At 31.9% G+C, this 15,041-nt stretch overlaps 2 non-coding genes and 1 pseudogene across 2 annotated transcripts; 1 reads left to right on the plus strand and 2 right to left on the minus strand.

Annotated features, from left to right (window-relative positions):
• Positions 1-6,902: 6,902 nt before the first annotated feature.
• On the plus strand, positions 6,903-6,975 carry TRNAR-UCU. The gene has a single exon. It is a non-coding gene; the product is annotated as a tRNA-Arg (tRNA).
• Positions 6,976-7,853: 878 nt separating this feature from the next.
• TRNAR-UCU lies at positions 7,854-7,926 on the minus strand. Its single transcript has one exon. It is a non-coding gene; the product is annotated as a tRNA-Arg (tRNA).
• Positions 7,927-8,789: 863 nt separating this feature from the next.
• Positions 8,790-9,405, minus strand: LOC116023552 (annotated as a pseudogene).
• Positions 9,406-15,041: the final 5,636 nt, after the last annotated feature.

The raw sequence follows: 15,041 nt of genomic DNA on the forward strand, positions 1-15,041 counted from the left end.
TAAAACGGTAATATTTTTCAATTAAAATATAATATTTTTTTATGAGTGCACATATAAAAGTATTACATTTTAACTAAAAAAATATTAATACATGTGAGACGGTCTCACACGAGAATTACTCTGTTAAGATTAATGGAAGAAATTTTTTTTTTTTGTATTTTTAGAGTTTTTTTTTTTTGAAAAGTATTTTTAGAGTTTTAAAGTGTAAAAAATGATGTGGGTGTTTGAGATTCGTGTGTGAGTTGGCACTTTTAAACATTTGAATCATGCACCTTTAAACTTTATGTTGTGTACTTTTAAATATCTAAATATGCACATTCTCTAATTGTTTCCACTCTCTCTTTATATATAAATGTCCAGAGATAAAAATATTAGTTGATACATCATCGGGAAATGGTTGGAGGCTTATAGTTTAGATAATTCCGGTAAGATCCAATTGGATATAACACCATTGAATCTCTTGTGTATAGTTTTTTAATTATTTAGATTTTTACTCTTTGTATGTATAAATATATTCATAGAGATGAAAGCATGGTTAGAAATGAGGAGTTGAATGATTTCAAACATGGGATGAGAAGTTGGAAGAATTAGAAGAAGTCAAGGGATGAGTTTGAGTTCGGTCGACAAAATGTCTTATATTCACTATAGTTCCTAAGTTGTTTGATAAATTCAATATCTTTTTGAATTTTTTTTGGTGCGATATTATTTTTTAGATCTAATTACAATATTTAAATCAGGCCGGTAGAATGAATGATCACCTGAAATTCAGTTCGTATTTGATCTTCTTTATATGAGAAATTGATTTAATTTGCTATGATCCTTAGCTTGATGATGATGAGCAATTATGGGAGACATTTTTTATTCCATGCATTTGAAAAGTAATGAATGAATAAACATAATTTATAGCTGCGGCCTGCGGGATAGGTTTTTTTTTTTTTTTTTTCTAATAATAAGTCTACTAATGATGAATTCTTCACATAATTTAAAATTTGTTTGAATTTAATTTGTCACTTACCAAAGAGTTCATTCAAATTTAATTTTTTATTTTTTTACTTTTTCTTATAGAATCGTTTATACTTTTTTTTTTTCAAAAACTAAAGTAAATGAGTCAAATAATGTTGTTGGGTCACGCTTTGTGAATATTCTTTGTAAGAGAAATTTATTTTGAATAATTCCTTAATCTAACGGCGTGTTTGGTTCGTGGAATAAGTCGGACCCGGGAATAGACCTATTCCATTGTTTGTTTCGTCATTCTATTCCTGGGAGCATTCCCTAGAATGAACTATTCCCTTTGCAAGGGGAATAGCCATTCATAGGGGACCCCCTAGTATTAGCTATTCCAAAGTATTTGGAAATAGCTTTTATACTATAGTACCAAAAATACCATTTTATTATATTATAATCCTTATATATAATATTTGTTTATTTAAATATATATTTATTTATATATTAAAAATGTAATTAATAATAATAATAATACATTTTTTTATTTAAAAAAAAAACTTGTAACTAAGAGCAATTAAGACTCCTTTTATAAATGAATGAGTTTTTGCTCTTTAAGGCTTCCTCATCTTGTTGTTAATTTCAAAAGAGAAACAATGCTTCTCTTATATAGAGGAGCTCAAATGAGCTCCTCTTCATGAGTTATCAATGTGGGATCAAAAACTTTAATTTGTGTTTTAAAAAATTATTTTATATATAATTTTGTTTTGTATTATTATTATTATTATTCCTTTTTTCTTATTATTGTTATTAATATTGTTATAATTTTTATTTTATTATTACATAATAATAATATTATTAATAATAACATGAATGTCCTTATTATTATTATTATTATTATTATCATTATTATTACATATTTTATAGGGGTATTTTTGTCTTTTAAAACATATTTCATTTCTATTCCTTAAACCAACCAAACACTGTAATATAATTCTAAAGTCCATTCCTTCCGCGAACCAAACAATAGAATACAATTCCTATCCTATTCCTTGCCTATTCCATTCCTTATGGAATAGCATTCCTATTACCTCAAAATTCATTCCGTGAACCAAACATGCTGTAAAAGTTAACAATTAGTTGAGTTAATATGAATACTTGTTAGCTAATAGTGAATGTACAACTTTATCTCCTTATACTTGTGTAGCAGTTAATGTCACATCGTTTTGATGACAGGACACTGGACTCCGCTCTTCAAGCCGTCGCTCAACAATCCTCTCTCAGCACCCGCTAGCTTGTCAAGAGTTTACTACTACGTCAAAAGCTATACCTTGTAGTGAAAGCCCAACTTTATTTCCTTATAATTGTGTAGCAGTCAATGCTATGTTTTGATGCAATATACTAGGCTTGACTCTCCAATTTGTATGTCACCCAACAATCCATATTTCCCTCTCTTTTTTTTTTTATGTCACGTGACATGATCCTAGAAGGCCAAGTGGGTGGACAAAGTTGATTGGCCTTGACAACTACTCGTTGCATACTATAATCAGGGGAGGGACACTATAAGAGGATGCCCCCCCCCCCCCCCCCCCCCAATCCCTTTCTAACATCATCCTCATCATATTTAAACCAAAATATTTTTCTCTATATGTCCAATCAACATATCGGTGTTTGAATCTTACTCTAGGTGTGTCTTAAGGGCTTAAGCCCTGAGTCAAGGCTTGAGCAACTTTATTTGGGCTTGGACACCTATTGGGCTAGCTTTATTATTTATTTATTTGTACCTCAACTGTGAATATTTCCTAGGCCTGGAGTTCAATTAATATTATCCTTGTTTTCCCATCATTCTATATATAGTCTTACCTAGTTTTATAATGGGTCCGATTTGGTAAAACCATCATTGACATTGTATGTGAGACCGCTACGAAAAGTACATGTTCTTAGAACCTAGCTTACTTCACACCCTTATTCTCAAAATTTACCACAAAATATAACAAAATTAATGGGTCAGGAAGTGAACAATCTTGAGACTTACGAGCTGAGAATGCCTCGACTAGCAAGGAGGGAGGCAATCGTGTTTCCAAGAGTTGGTTTCTTGACAAGGAGAAACTAGGGGCCCGACCAGCACCTTAACAGTTAAAGAAGATGCCCCATCAACAAGAATTAACCCAAGCCCCCCTCCCCTACCCCGAGATCTAGCCTAGCGTCCAACCGCGCGTTGGCCTAGGAGTTTGCAAACATTATTAGTGTGTAGGTAGACCAACAGCAACGAGGACCACAGTTTGGCTAAGCGCATTAAGCTATTGCTTGCCCCAGCATTCAAGTCAACCCGCCTCCCACCCAATTGAACACACCTCAAGGCGAGGGAAGTTAGCAAAGGAAAGGTTAAAACATTGGGGTAAGGGACCCCGAGCCGTGGATGAGGTGATGAATGTCTTAAACTGATGTTTTTTCTTGCATATTTTGGTACTTTTTACTTGCTAATCATTATATTATGGTGTCATTTTGGTCACTTATAGAATTATTGCGTGTGTTAGGTGATTTGACAAAGAAATGATGTTTTGAGGCATTTGATGAAGTATTTGATCAAAATTTTGGAGCTACCTTAACACGAGAGCACAATTGGATGACTAAAGTAATGATTTTTGGAGTTTTGTGATGGTCCATGGCGTGACCCATGGCCGAAGAGAGCATTGAAGCATTACTGAAGACCTTGGAGGCCTCCCCTGCTAACCACGAGTGTGGCCACAACACCCATGGCTAGCAGACAGTGTGCACTGTCTTGTGGCCTTGTGGGCACGGATCTGGGCACGCCCTTGCTTGCACCCGTGCCCACATTACAGTAGCCCTTTGTTTTGCTAGGCATAAGCGTGGCTGCACCCGCGCCCGTGCTTGTGCCCAGCCTCTGCAACTCTTTAAAAAGCACTTTGTCTTGTTTTTAGGAGAACTCTTTCCACCCCAAAAACTCATCTTTCATTTCCCTTTCACTTCCTAGCTAGGGTTAACTTTAGAATAGCTTAGATTAGTGTAGATTTCGTATTCCTTTCCATTTCCAAGTTCAAGAACATTGCAAATATTGGATTTTAAGGCTTCAATAGAGAAGCTTTCTTATTCATTTCTTCCCTTTACTTTTCATTTATGTTTTCAATTACTCCTTTAATATTGTGTATATCTTATTATATTATGAGTAGCTAAGTGTTTTAGGACTAGGAATTGGTTTGATTTCTTGCTATTGATGCCTATATGAGTTGTATTACATAAAAGGGATTATTTGGGTGTTCTATGGTTTGTTGTGTGAATTGGTTTGTTGTGAAATTGGGTATAATTGTTGGATCCCAATTATATACTTTATTTGGAGTGTGTTTGTTTCTACGAGAGTAGAGCTTGTACACTAGCCACACATTCACACACTTAATGCCCAATACGAGTTGAGAGTATTTTGGGTGTTAAGGAGAATCTATGATTTGTGTTCTTGTTTGGGCATCCTCGAGTTGAATTGCCATGAGAGTGGAGTTCAAGGTGAGGTTGCAAGTCCAAATAGCTACGAAAGTGATATTTGGATACTTTTGTGCATCTCACTTACCCTATGCCTTGTTATAATTTCCTAATCCTTAGTACAATATTTGACATCTTAGCTTGAATCAACCAAGTTTCGGTCCTTTGTTTTACTTGTTGTATTTGTTATTTGCTTAATCAAATCAACACAACTCTTTAATGATATACCTATCTTCTGTAAGAATAGTTTTAGCTTGTGCTTAACTCCACCTTGCATCAATTCCTAACAGTACAAGAGCCATCTCCATTGGAATGATATCTAAACTCTATACTGTGATTTGATACTTGATGGATGCGTGAAAACTATCATTATCATGAGGCTAAGGGAAATGAACTCGTTAGGGAAGAGCTAGAACCCGCCCATGTCCTGGCAATAGACAAGAGAATCGATTGGGCTCTAGACCTCAAGGGCATGTGATGAACCGCAACTCCGTGAAGGGAAGCCCTAGCAACTATCCCAGATTAATGGCCCGACAAGGTGAATAAAATGATAAAGGAGTTGATACAGTAGAAAAATGAAGATGATCTACCTGTGATATCAAAGGTCACGATCAGACCTCCTTTTGATGCACGAGGATCATGGAGGAACCCATCTTCGTGAAATGCCCTTATAGATCTGAATGTATTTGAAGTCTAGTCCTATACCACTTTTTCCTTGTTTATATTCACAATGTAGCTAACAAAAGCAATAAAATCATTTAACAAATGATTATTCAAGGTACAAGGTACAATTTCATCCAATGTGTTTTAACTAAAAATAAAACTTAGAAGTATTCACAAGGTTAATTAACCACTCTGTACTAGGAACACATAAGAAATACTTCCATATAAAATATTTTTTTAGTCATCATGCATACCTCTTGTAATGCTAATACATGACCCTCTCTAGGCTCTAGCTAACCCATAAAACAAGCTGAGATATGAATTTTAATAAATTGATAGTAATCAAAACCATAGTGTTCAATTAGTTATTTTTATCCATGTTTGATATCAAATTATTTATCAAGTTCCAATAATTAAAAAAATAAAAAATTATCTCCAGGATTCAATTGGAACTCACATCTTTATTATACAACATAACAAATAGTACAAAAATCATTTTAAATGAATATGAAATTTCAATGTATCAAGTCCACAATCATATGAATTATAATAAAACATTGTAAAGCAATTCAATTATGAAATTGTATACGATTTCACCAACATTTAGTGGACGAGTTAAAACATAATGTTCATTTTTATATTTCACATGAGATGAGAATCACAACTGTACTATTTTGATATACAAATAATAAAATCTTCAGACTCGCTAAAGTTTGAATTAGTCCAAAAAACTTTCAAATAACACTAGTTTCTTAAAATTGGGAGGAAACCTTAGGCCTGTTTACCAACATTAAACTATTTTCTGTTTTCTGTTTTCTAATTTTTCAGTTTTCATTCTCTGTTTTACATTCTCCGTTTTCTATTTCGAAAACTTGTTTACTAACATTTAAATTTATTTTTTAGATTAACGTTATAAAATTAACAATGAGTTTAATTTCGAGTGATTTTTAGACCTTATATTTAAAATATTTTAAAATATATTTAGTTTAAATAGAATAAATATAAATTTTTTTTTACTTTTAAGTCCAATATATGTAAAAATTTTACATTTGATATCCAAACCAAATTTATATCTGTATATAATATAAATAAAAATATATCCGAACCAATAACCTATTAAGTTCACATAAAATTTAGTTTAGATAATATTAATATTTTTTGAGCTAATATTTAAAATATGTTTGGATATATTCATTTGAATGACATGTATATAATATATAATTTTTATTTTGAATTCTAATATAATAATATATGTGAAATTTTGATATTCGGACCAAACTTGTATCCGATATAACATAATTAAAAATATCCGAACCAATAATGAATAAATAATGCAAGTAGAAAATATAGAAGCTGATGATAAGTAAAAGAAAATGATAATGAATATAATCATAGTAATGAATAAATATGTAAGTAGATAATGGTGAGAATGTTGTTATAGTGACATATGGTCTAATAGATGATAGCTGATTTTGTTTTCCATTTAAAAAACAGTTTTTAATAGTGTTCTAGCCTTCTTATTCTCAAAAAAAAAAATAGTGTTCTAGTCTTTTAGAAAGTTAAAAAATTATTTCCTGTTTTCAAAATGAAAAATTATATTAATAGACATGTTTTCTGGTTTTCAATTTTCAAATTTTCAGAAAATTGGAGAAACTTTCCACTTATTAAACGGACGCTATTCTCCCACCAAAAATGGACAAATTTCATTATAAGCCCTTAGCCGAAAATCTTATTGCCAAAATTAATTTTATTTAAAGGTCAATTACGTAATTAATATTGTAAAAGTATTTTAATTTCAGCAAGCGCCTATGGCCTAATGGATAAGGCGTTTGACTTCTAATCAAGCGATTGTGGGTTTGAGTCCCACTGGGCGTGCCTTTGATTTTATGTTTTCACACAAACCATCTTAATAAAATAATTCAGTAAACTAATTGCTGCTCATGGTCTAACCGATAATGCGCATGACGGTTGCTATGAACAAGATACTACATTGTAAGAGTTATTACTCAAAAAAAAAAAAAAAAAAGGTGACCCTGAGTTTAGTATTAAGATAGTCCAATTTCTATCATAACCCACTAGTTACAATTTCAAAATTATCAATTTCTCATAAAATTGAGTTCCTTAGATTATTTTTTTCATTGTATTAGGTATACAATGACGACTACCACAATAGCATAACAACTTTTAAATTTAATTCAATTTAAAAAAAAAAAACAAAGAAATACATTTTTTTTTGTTAGACAATAAGAGGCACCTTTAAACCCGTACTATATGTGAACCGGCCTAATTATTAAGGGACAAAGTGCTGACCAGATTGATTTTTCCATACAAGATGGGGTTCGAACTCTCAACCTCCCTTAAAGAGCAAAAGTGCACGGCCACTCACACCAACCAAGCTAGTTAAAAAGAAATACATTATAAAGTCAAACTATGCATTACACAATTTAAGATCACACAATAATATTGTGCCCACATAACCATATTATATATATATCAGGATAGAAATTGCATACATAACTAGGGAACTCAATTTTATGGGAAATTGATAATTCTAAAATTCTATAACTAGTGATCCATGATAGAAATTGGACTATATTAATACAAATCTCAGTTTACACCGAGACTCGAACCCACAGTCACTTGAATAATAGTAATGCGCCTGATCAGTTAGACCATAGGCACCAATTAGTTTATGCATTTGTACATTATCGATATTATCTTATTAAGATGGTCTGTGCGATAAAAAACAAATGCACGCCCAGTGGGACTCGAACTCACAATCGCTTGATTAGAAGTCAAACGCCTTATCCATTAGGCCATGAGCGCTTGTTAAATTTAAAATACTTTTAAACTATTAATTCCTTAATTTACCTTTAAATAAAATTAATTTTGGGCGTAAGATTTTCGGCCGCAAATTATATGGTGGACCATTATTATGGCTGATACTGCAGTTGTGTTGAACGGATACTGCAGTTGTGTTGAAAAGATACTGCAGTTGTGTTGAAAGGAAACTACAGTTGTGTTGAAAGGAAACTGCAGTTGCGAGGAATAGAGGACATTCATCTGTTCAACACAACTGCAGTATCCTTTCAACACAACTGCAGTATCAGTTCAACACAACTGCAATTCCAGACAAATGACACGACCTCTCTTCCGCGCAACTGCAGTTTCCTTTCAACACAACTGCAGTATCCGTTCAACACAACTGCAGTATCATTTTCACACAACTGCAGTATCAGTCATGATCCATGGTACACAATGCATTGTGAACCATGGTCCATGGTATAACGACTGATTTTCGGCTAAGGGCTTATAATGAAATTTGTCTATTTTGGTGGGAGAATAAGGTTTCCTCCCAATTTTAAGAAACTAGTATATATTGATGATATTCATTCACTTAAAATTTATGGCATGCGTAATTTTAAACCTTCGGATACATAACTTTGAAACTTCAAGTGTATAACTTTAAATATTCGGGTGCATAACTTTAAACATGGAATTGTATAACTTTGAATCTTCATGTGCATAACCTTGAATCTTGAGGTAAACCATTGTTATTATTATTTTATCACGCAACCACATTCCCTCTGACTTCGCGTCCATATGTGGATACAATCACAAGAAAAAAATTAAAAACTCATAGAATGTATGAACCATTAGTGCCCGAAGTTGCTATATTCGTAGGACATTTGGTATAGTTTATCCAAATTTATAAAATGATAAGACCAGACTATAATTTGCCCGGACTTAACGTTACAACCTTGGTACCTAAAATTGCCATCACAACTAGCTAGTCACAAGTAAAATATGTCTACTTCTTCTTGGGTGCTAGCCTAGACTTGATCTTCTTAATTGCCTTGGTCCCAATTTGGAATGTCTTTGTCAAGACGTGATTTGGGACGTCAGGTGTGGCGGCAAACAAGGCTGCCCCAATCGACTGAGTACCTGAAAACTGGCTGTTGAAGGCGGAGATGACAGCGGCCGGAACTTCCCCATTGTTCTTTTGGAAATGCACAAGTCCTTTAGGGAAAACAAAGACTTCGCCCTTTGTTATGCGTTTGGAAATCAACACATTGGCCGTGGTTATGAACCCGACGTCCAATTCGCCATCCGTCAAAAATATATCATCTCGGTGGCACGTGGGTGCGTGTGCGGTGGGTTTATCCCGCCGGAAGCAATGTCGATACGAGACAGTGATATGCCGAGTGTGTTAAGTCCCGGGACTTTTTCAACATTTGCAGGTGTGACCAGTGACCCCATTGTGTTGTTGCTTTTTTGTTTTTGTTTTTTTTTTTTTGAGTACATGAACCAAATTGCTTTAATTCATTTTTGTTCAATTTTCAAATAATTGCTACCAATTTGGTGGGTTCACTCAACAATCCCCATTATTAGCAATCCAGTGCAAAACACAGTAAGCTATAAAGGGCAATTTATATCATGGACTAGGATCCACATATCATTATGTCAATCATAATTCATACAATTATGTGGACTATACTATCAGATCATTTACTTTTAGTATATTAAAAATGTACATTATATTCAAGAAAAATTCATTATTTGAGTATTAAAAAGTCAGTACACAGATAATATACTTTTAGTATATTAAAAATTACTTTTTGTTAATAGCACTGTGCGGACCATGGTCCACACAATAATTTTGCCGCATTATACACCCTGAATTGAAACAATAAGGTACATAATTCATATTCGTAAGGTATAATATTTTATAACACAAGACACAAAAAATCACAACACAAGATACATACACATGCTTTATATTTACTTATTTTTCATATCTATTTACGTACATAATTTATGTTCATAGGCACAGAATTTCATAACACAAAACACAAAAATTCATAACATAAGACACAATTACTAATTTATTTCAAATACAGAATTTATACTCTTAAGGTACAAAATTTCATAACACAAGATAAAAAAACTCACAACATAAAATATATACACATGTTATTCTAAAAAAAAATACATACACATGCATCAGGGTCCACAATACATTGTGAATCTTGGTCCATGATATAAAGATTGCCTATAATGCTACAAGGACAAAAAATGTCTATGCAAGAGAATATAAATCCTTTAGGGCATGTTTGGTTGGCTGGAACTTCTTTTCCAAGGAAAACATTTTCCTAGAAACTATGGGAAGTGAAGTTTTATTGGGTTTGATTCATTGGAAATTATTTTCCAAAGGAAGTGTAATTCCTCATTTTCATGGAAAACAAAATCTTAGGTGAGGGGTGGGATTTCTTTTTCCATTGAAGTTGGGAAGAAAAAGTCAAATGGTAAGACAAATTTACCCCTGTACTTCTCTCTTAATATATACATATAAATAATAATAATAAGGGTATATAGGTCTTTTTGCATATTATTCTTTACTATTCTAAACCCAACCAAACAGTGGAATCAATATTCCCAGTAATTTCTTTTCCACCAACCAAGCAATAGAATTTATCTTCCTAATAACTACTTTTCCATGGAATTTCACTTCCACTTCCCTTCAAATATTTTCCGCGAACCAAACGGGCCCTTAATGAATAAAAAAAAGTAAAAACAAAATATAATTCCTACCACATGATGGATTATAATGTAAGAGACATACTCCGTAATTTGTTTGTTATGTTTACGAGATTGTACATTGGATTGAAAATGTTACATTTTCTTTTGTTACCAGACGAGAATATCCTATTGTACATAAAGTTTTGAATAAATTTAAAATTTCCGTTACACAAAATAAATATAGTTAATGACTATAATTAATAAATATAATTAATGATCCGTGTCATATTAGCATTAGTGTCCTGATTAAATGAATGGCGCGCTATTGGCTAATAATCATGATATTAAAATTATTTTTTACCATATCTGTTTCCACATATTATTTAAAATATGCTATTAATATTAATAAATAAAATTTGATTCTTTCTATACCTCCTCACTAGTCACTAATAACATCAGTTGATTCTTTTTGTTTTGTTTTGTTTTGTTTTGTGTTTTTAATTTTTTAATTTTTTTTAAAACACTCATGCTTTATACTTTCTTAATCTTTTTGAGCCCAAAGAATCAATACCCTTACCACCAAAGATCGATCATGTGACCACCCATTTGGAAAAATAACAGATGTATTATTATATATTACATAATAGTTGGTGATTTTTTTTTTTGTTTTTATTCTTATATTTTAAAATTACTTTAATTTTTTTTAATTTTAGTATTGAGTACAAATGTAGGGATGAATAAGTCGATAAATAAAATTTATATAAAAAAATATAAATAATACGGGATTCGAATTTTTAGAAAATAATCTTAAATGGTCAAAAAATAAATTAAGGGTTGAAAAAATTAAACTCATTCTGGGATTGATACAACTCTAGCTTTTTTTAAAAATATATAAATATATGCTAGTGCAAACTCACTCACTCCCCTTTCTAATGTGGGACAATTGCTTCTTCCAAGCCTTCTCACCTCCATTTTCAGGGCTCAAATGAGTTAACTTTGAGAATAAATTTTTCATTCACCCGTTATCTAGCTTATAATATATCAATTCCTTCATTTACTTTGAAAAATCTGAATCCACTTTTACTCAATCTAAATAAAAAATGGACCCCACATATATTTGTTTCACACAATAGGACTACTTAAAATGCTACTTTTACTAAAAAATTTCAACACAAACTTTCACGCATTATAGGTAATTAAAAGTGGCTAGTACATTATTCTAAATGGAATATTTCCCAGATTTAAACCCCTGGGCATTCGTGTTTATTAAGAAAAGAAAAACAAAAAAAAAACATTATGCTAATCTTAGACAGAAAAAAAAAAATTATTAAAAAAAACAAAGAAAAAAAAAGTGCACATACTTGAGTTGAGATCTGCAACACAAACATCTTGAAGCATATCAGGATCTGCAGAGGCTTTCTTGAGGAATATGGAAAAAATCACAAGAGCCATTATAGCTGCCAGCTTTTCAGAATTGGACATGGTGGTGCAATGAAATTCTGTAAATTTATTTTTATTGTTTTATTTCTTTGGGTTGCAAATGTAAAACCAGAATATCAAATTGAAGGAAATACAAAAGCACAGAGGCTTGGAGAGAGTTTTGGAAGGTGTAGAGAAGAAAAGTGAGTGGCTGTATTTATAGGTGAGAGGAGTTGAATTGAAGCCTGGCCCATGGGTGAGAAATAATGATAAGTGAATAATTTTATCAGTAAAAAAATTTATAGTGTACTATACTACTATGACTACTATCGGAGGAGTTGATACTATGACGGTCAAGGTTTAATCTTGAATCCTCATTTTAATTTATTATTTGAGTACCAATTAAACTTTTCTGGTTGATATTTTCAACAAAATCTTAGCCTTACATAATACGGAGTGATTTCTAATTAAATTTGAGTGAACATAGTAGTTTTTAGGAGTATGGGAAAAAAATATTTGATACACCATCAATGTAACATACCTATACATTATTAGTCCACCAAATGTCTATATTATTATTAGTTGGTCAGACAATTGCTTTGGTAACTATAAGGTTTTAAATTTAATCCCTAATGAAAGCAGCTTATTGATTTTCGTAGTTTGAGTCCACGCAAAAATAAATCGGTTTAATTAAACCCTCAATTAGTTGCAAATGTGAAATGACCCATAAACTCTAAATACATCTCTCCATGACTCCATCCCATTTTGTAAAGGATAATTGTTTTATCACAATTTTTCAAAAAATAAATAAAATGTGTTATTCTTTCCTAATTTGCTTTTCTAAATTAGGTCAATTGGATGACATAGAAAAGTTTTTTTGTTTTTTAAAAAAGGAAGAAGAAGAAGAAAAATTGTGAAAAATAATAAATTAGCGGTGTTTAAAATTACTATGTAGTGCGATGACACATCTGTTATCATTCTAAATGGATGGTCTCATGATTAAACCTTGGTGGTCGGGACATCGATTCCTTGGCTTCAAAAATATTGAGAAAGTATAAAACATCTTCTCACTTAAAGAATTGAGTATTTTTAAAAAAAATAGATATTCTTTCCACATAAACTAAAAAAGAAAATATGACAAATAACGTAAGGCGGAGAGAATATATTACATTTCCTTAATTATTACGATTAAATGACTCATAATATTTCTTTATTAGGATTAAATAACAACTCATATTTTATTTCCTTATTAGGATTAAATAATTTAAGCGCGGTTTGGTAACATAGATAACTTATCAACCAATTTTGGTTTGTTTGACAACTATTGTTGTTGACTTGGTTAAACAACTAATATGAGTGTTTGTTTAATAAGCTTTTTGTAATAGGTTATTGCTCCAAAATGCTAAAATTCAAAAAGATGTTCAAACCAACTTTTTCCAATCAATTTTTTGACAAAATATATTATATACCCTTAAAAGTCATTTTGAATGTAATTAGCTATCAACTAATAACTAATTTACCAAACATTTTTTAACATCTAGCTAATGCTATAAGCTAGTCAAACCCGCTAAGTCGCTAGCCCAATCCCATAATATATCATGGATGTCCTTAGGAAAATGTTTCTCATCCCTACAGTTACTATTCTCTATTTTGAAATTTGCCAAATCCATCAAATCCGGCTCATACGTCACTAGTGGATTTGATGCGGATGTGACTTCTCAAAAATCCGATATATCCAATATGCTTTGCTAATTCGTAAATAATTGAAAATCGAAGTGCAACTAAAGTGTATTACAAGTGCAAGTAGCAATTTCATATAGTGCACCTAAGTGCAAGTAAACTGTATTACAAGTGCAAGTAAAATGTATTATAGGTGCAACTAAAACGTACACTGAGCATTAATACTAAGTGCACCTAACGTTATAACTAGTTGCACTAAACATTATAATTAGTTACATCTAGGTGCACGAATGTTAACAAAGAAAATTAAGGCACTTGTAAGTGAAAATATGTGCACTTGTAAGTGATTTTACTTGCACTTTTTCACTTGCAAAGGTGCACCAGCTACTTGCACTTATAGCACATTTACTTGCACCAAAGTTTGAGTTAATTACGAAAATGTCACAATGTTGTTTTTTAAAATTACATCTGATTCGTTGATCTGGACACGTGGACGGTTGTGAATGATTCTCACTTCTCTCATGAGCGACCGTTCTCATTAGAGTGTGCCCATATATATATATATATATATATATATATATATATATATATATATATATATACTCAAATATGGTCGTGACTTCCTGTGCGGTCGGTGCGGTATACACCACTAGTGTTAACAAAATATACCACTAGTGTTAAGAAAATGCACAATAATGAAAATGCACAAAAACACCAAAAAAACACACAACACGTACACCCAAAATAATGCACCATAACTCCTTGCCCCTAATTGTGCATTTTCGAACACTGTGTGGTGTATACTTACATACCTAGTGGTGTGTTTTTTGGTGATGCGTACCTAATGGTGTATATTTGTGTTGTGCATTTTCTAATGAGTGGTGTATATTTGTATACCTAGTAGTGCGGCAGCACTGACCGCACGTTAAGGCGCGGCCGCACCTGAACTTTACTATATATATAGTCATACTTGTGTGATACCATTTCACGAATCTTAATCCATGAGATGAGTCAAATCTAGGATAGTTACTTACGGAGTATAATAGAAATCATAATACTTATTATGGAAAACTTAATAACAATTTGAAATAATAAACTGTTACTTATAATAGATATTGTAATATTTATATGTGAAATTGTTATACTATTTAGGGTAAAATTGATTGTTACTACTGATAAATATTGTAATAACCCTTATGATACTTACACACCAGTTGTCTACAACCTGATCTGTCTCGTGGATAAGGATCCGTGAAATGGTCTCACACCAGTTTCTGTCACACACACACACACTAGTATTTTCTATGCATGATGCACAAAAA

This window comes from Ipomoea triloba, chromosome 6 (assembly GCF_003576645.1).
Source record: "Ipomoea triloba cultivar NCNSP0323 chromosome 6, ASM357664v1".
NCBI classification, from domain to species: Eukaryota; Viridiplantae; Streptophyta; class Magnoliopsida; order Solanales; family Convolvulaceae; genus Ipomoea; species Ipomoea triloba.